This window comes from Chrysochloris asiatica, unplaced genomic scaffold (genome assembly GCF_000296735.1).
Source record: "Chrysochloris asiatica unplaced genomic scaffold, ChrAsi1.0 scaffold00042, whole genome shotgun sequence".
NCBI classification, from domain to species: domain Eukaryota; kingdom Metazoa; phylum Chordata; class Mammalia; order Afrosoricida; family Chrysochloridae; genus Chrysochloris; species Chrysochloris asiatica.
Window position 1 is genome coordinate 5,063,280 of NW_006408560.1, and position 5,696 is coordinate 5,068,975.

The window sequence follows — 5,696 nt, forward strand, 5'->3', positions numbered from 1 at the left end:
GATGGCACCTAACAACAACAACAACCCCACATCCAGGAATTCACCAATATAAATTCTTTTCTAACATGGAAATGTATAGATGGCCTCTGGTTGCATCTGTATGGCTTCTTTCAGAAAAGTTATAATATGCATTCAGCCCTGAGATGAATCCCACCCCTATCCCTTACTGAGTTGTGTGATCTTGGCCAAGTCATTGTAAAATGGTCATAATATAATAAGAAGTTTGCTCTTAGGACACTATAGCAAAAATCCAAACCAGCTGCCATCGAATCCCAACTCAGGTTGACCCCATGCATGTCAAATAGAACTTGGGGTTTTTAATGACTGATTTGTTAGAAATAGATTGGAAGGCCTTTCTTCCAAGGCGCCTCTGGGCGGCCTTGAACCTCCATCCTTTTAATTAGCAGTGGAGTGTGTTAACCATTTGCACCGCCCATGGGCTCCTAGGGACGCTATACTCATATATGTTAGCTATTAGCACACACTCTGGGATGAAGGTGAGATTGGAGGAAGCGAGGAAAGGCAAAGGCATAGAAACCCCTTCCATTTTCAAATGGGGTCTTGTCTTGCCCCAGAAATATCAGCCCACTGTCCTTTAAGGATTCTCTGCAACTAGTTTTATATACTTGATCTTGCCTTAAGAGCATTGTATTCCAGAACTGGCAGACTCAGCCTTTCCCTGGCTCCAGCGCCTTAATTTGTAAAGAAGGAATTCTGAAGCTATCAAAAAGGAAGTCAAATTGTTTTGGGGAAAACAATAGCAAAGTAACTACAAGTCATTAGCTTCCTCCCTGGGGCCTGAAAATCAAGCTTGTAAGGGTAGCTGAAAGGACAGGAGCACTGTTTACTTAAAGGCCTCTGGACAGGACCCATAAATTAATTCCTGTGCATGACTTTCTGGAATGAGAGGAGGTGAGTCATGGAAGTAGGAGAAGGTCTGAGAGTGGAGAAGAGATTCCTGGTTTTTTTTTTCTTTTTTTATGGCACAGTGAAGTCCCTGATGCTGGCCTGCCTTTTCTGGTCCTCTGGGGACAGGTTTCATTTAGAGACATATATATGCCTAGCAAACAGCTTTCCTCTTGTTGTTGTTGTTTGTAAGTGCCGTTGAGTCAGTTCCAGCTCATAATGATCCTGGATAGGGTTTCAAAACTCAACTGGTAAGTAGTGTAGTGGTTCCGAGTTGGGCTGCAAACCTTAAGGTCATCAGTTCGAAAATACCAGCTGTTCCGTGGGAGAAAGATGAGGCTTTCTGCTCCTGTAAAGATTTACAGCCTTGGAAACCCTGTACAAGGTCTGTATGAGTCAGAACTGACTCCACGGCACATAACAACAACAACAACATATTATGGTTCACACTGACCTTGAGGTCAAGTGCTTATCCTATGGCTTCATACCAGGACCAGTGTCTTCCCAGTTCTATAAATACAAACATCTGTAAACTGCCCTCCAGTGAAGGCCTTGGGAAGTCAACTGCTCTAGAAATTGTTCTCAGGACAGGAATTTCATCAGTGGCAGTGGCAAAGTTGTTATTGTGTACCCTTGGGTGGATTCTGACTCAGAGTGATCAAATGTGAGAAAGTAGAGCTGCCCCATATGGTTTCCTAGGCTCTAATCTTTATAAGAACACAAGGTCAGATCTTCATTCCCACAGATTAGTGGGTAGGTTCTGTTAGCTGCCTAGCATTTTAACTATTGCACCATCAAGGGAGCCTTAGACTAAAGTTGTTATTGTAACTAGGTGTTGTCAAGTCGGTTCCAACTCATAGCGACTCTATGTACAACAGAACAAAACACTACCCCGTCTGGCTCCATTCTCACAATTGTCATGTTTGAGCTCATCTTTGCTGCCACAAAAGTTAGGATCCCACAATCAAGACTTCTTAGAGATTACCTCAGTGCCGCACAGATCTCAAGGAAACATAGATAACAGAAGACTGCAAACTGAAGAGAATTCAAAGAACATTTGGACCACATGAACAAACTGAGGTCCTGAACGGGGACATGCAGACGCCATTGAAAAATTCTGTGGCACCTAGTTCTACTCTAACACACATGGGGTCACCATGAGTTAGCATCAATTTGACAGCAAGTCCTGAAATTGTCCCAAGTGCTAGGGGAGTTTCAGGATGATGAAACCTAGCCCTGACTCAAGAAATTTCTAAATGGGTTGAGTAAGTAAGATACACACCCTTTAAAAATTCTGTTCTTCAAGCATCTCCCAACAATTGAGAAAAGACTGGAGACTCAGGAGGAGTGTTGTGAAAGACATAAATTACTAGCATACTTGTTAGATCCCTGGACAATTCTTACCAGCTCTGCCAATAAGAAATAATACCCTTTAGGTGCCAATCTCTAACATCAATCTAGTCTTGAAAACCTTTTAACTGTGAGCTGAGTCAAAAAAGGAAACATAAGAGTCAAAGGGTTTGTCCACAAGTTTACAATCTATTACAAACTAATGAGCTCCTTTTAAAATAATTCGTGAATAAAAGGGCACAGCAAACTTAAAGTGGTCTGCACAATAAAGAGAAAGAAAGAAGCAAACAAAAAAACAACACTGCCATCAAGTCGTTTCTGACTCATAGCGACCCTATATAAGGTTTTCAAGACTGTAAATCTTTCTGAGAGTAGACAGCCTCATCTTTCTCCTGAGGAACAGCTGGTGCATTTGGACCATCGATCTTGTGGTTAGCAGCCCAATGACTAACCCACAGCACCACTAGGGCTCATTAAGCTAAAAAGAGTTGCATGCTAAAAGTTCCAATGTAAATTGATGGTGTGACAGTTCTATTTTCCTATAGAAATTGTGTTATAAAGGATCATTATTTCCCAGGTTAACTCCTATGGTTTATTTATGCATAACTGCAGAGTTGGGAGTCTTGAAGACTCTAACAACCCAATTAGTATTGTCTCGTGTGTGTGTGTGTGTGTGTGTGTGTGTGTGTGTGCATGAGTGCTGTTGGGTCGGTTCTGATCTGTAGCTACTTTGTACGAGGTTTCTGATGAGCAGTTGATAAGTTTGAACTGCCGACTTTGCAGTTCAAACTGATCTTGAGGTTGAGTGCTAATCCCACAGCGTCTCTTGGGTGGTAAATAATGCCACATTCTGACTGGGGGCTCCAGGAACTTCCCTCTCTAAAGTTTCAGATTCAAGTGTCTCTAGCCCACAAGGGTGCTGAGAATGCCCTGGTCCGCTTCCCTGTCTTTACAGAAGAAAGGTACCATTTACCAGTCACACAACTTTCTTAATGCAGGGACTGACCCCTTCAACTATGCCTCTTTCAGAAACCAAACTCTAAGCCCAGCTACAAACAGAAAGCTTTATTTCTTGGAATCCGTATAGTGTTTCCTAAAAGTAATCATGTATTGTAAAAAAAATTTAGCTAATACAGAGAAGTATAAATCACCCATAACCACCTCCTTCTACTACATTTTATCTTTATAATTTTTTTTACAAATTTGGAATTGTGTGATGAGTGCTGCTTTGCAATCTGCTTTTTCCACTTGACAATATGTCAGGAGCATTTTCTGTGTTAATAGACACACATCTTCTTCTTCACATTTTTAGTGATTATCAGGAGTGTAGTGAGAAGAAATGGGACCCAAAAGCAATGCAATGTGTTTGTACTTTCTCTTTATACAAGGATATTTCCACTGCAGGAACATTCACCAAGATTTAACATTCCTGTGGTGTCTCTTCAACTAGTAACAGGGGACATGTCACCTCTCCCCTTTGCTAAGTCCTTGGGTTACATCATTTTCTGCTTTGTAAGTTTAACAGAATTAATTGAATGTTCATTATTGGGTATCTCAAGTTTTTGTTGTTGTTATTACAAATATCACCATGTTGAAGGTAAGTGGTACCCTTCTAATTTTTAAGACAAAGCAATTTGGTGCTGACATGTTCTTCTCTCTGCCCCAAATAACTTACTCCACATGAGTCTGAGGACTCATTTCAAAGCCTTACAAACAGTTCGTGGGAAGAAAAAAAAATGTAGAATTTCTGAACAAAATAAAACAAAACAACTAGCCTCTCCATTCAACTAACCCCTTCCCCACATGCCCCTCACACACAAAAGGAAGTGTGCTGGGTGAGTGGGTAATGCTGGGTGAGATAAGAATGGCCTTGACAAACTCTGAGAAAACCCTTCCACAAATCTTGGGAGGAAAATTTTATTAGCAAACAGTGGCGGAAGTTTAAATTCTGAGCATCTAAGCCACGTTTAATAAAAGTCCCATCAAGCCTATGCCCCCAGAACCACCATGCATCCTATCTCCAATCCCGCCAAAGGTTTTGTGAACTCCCCACAAGGGCCTGGATTGAGGTACTAGCTCTGCCTGCTCTGACAAGAATGTATGTAAGATATAAACACTGGTGGGACAGTAAGAAGTCAGAGGTAAATGTGCTAATCAAGGATTCTGGAGACCTGAGCCCAGGCTCTTAACTCTGACACTTAAGAGGTGAATGGCCTTGGAAAGCCACTCAGGCTATCTGACAGTTTCTATCCTGGTAAAAGAAAAGAATTGGATGAAATTATATTGGTTGTCCCTTCCAGCTCTAAAAGTTAATGTTTCTATGATTCTAAGCAATTGGTTATCTTCATACCAACCCCAAATTTGCAAGAAGTTGTCATTTTCTTAGGTGTCCAACTCTACCTGCTCTGGTAGTCCCTTCCTTCCCCTATCCATCCTTCACTTCAGAAACACAAAAATGTTCATTGTTGCTGTTGTTGTTAAGTGCCGCTAGTTGGTCCCAACTCATAGCAAACCTGTATAGGGTGTCCAAGGAGCAGCTGGTGAGTTTGAACCAATGACCTTGTGAGTCAAATGACCTTGCAGTCCAGGGCATTATCCCACAATGCCAAACCTAGACATTTTTTATTTCAGATGGTAGCACTATATTGAAAACTCAAGGATATTCTAGATAAAAAAAAGAGAAACGAACAAATATTTGAAAGGTGTGTTCCACCAGGATGCCTTCAGCTATTAGGAATAGAAAACTCAAGTAGGCTCAACCACAACATGGAAATGTATATGTGTGCTAGTGTTTGTGAATGGATGACCCATTTATTTATTCATTTGTTCTTCAACTCAGACACTTAAAAAAAAAAAATCCCTGAATGGACTTCCAGCCAGATGACAGACTAGGCAAACATACTACATAGACTCTCTACAACAAAGATACAAGAGACCAAATAAAACAGACACAGATGATAATTCTGGAACCCTGAGCTTCTGAAGAAATGATAGAAAAGTGGATTGAATATGGACTAAGAGAAGGAACTGAACATAGACAGTAAGAAAGAAGACAGATGGCTGAACTGACAGCTGGTTTCACTTGGCATGGCCATCTTGAACTTTTCCAAGTAGCATTGGATCCAAGCTGCAGCCTCTCAACACAGATGCACACTAATGACTGAAGAATAGAAAAGTGTGAGTCTCTCTTGTTCCCCGTACCTCCTCTAGTGTCCGGAGGTGTGGCCAGCTTCCACCTGTATCCATCCCCAGCACAGCCCTTGCTCTGTCAGAGGTTAGAGACATGCTATTGTGAACCTTGCCATGGTGAGTTGAGTGGCAGGTACACCACTTTAGCGCCTGAAGGAGGGTGAACTCTGCTTCTTCAGACCTGCAGAATGTGCAGAGCAGGTCCCTAGCCAGCCCTAGTTGTTATTGTTGTTGGTGTTGTTGAGTGCCGT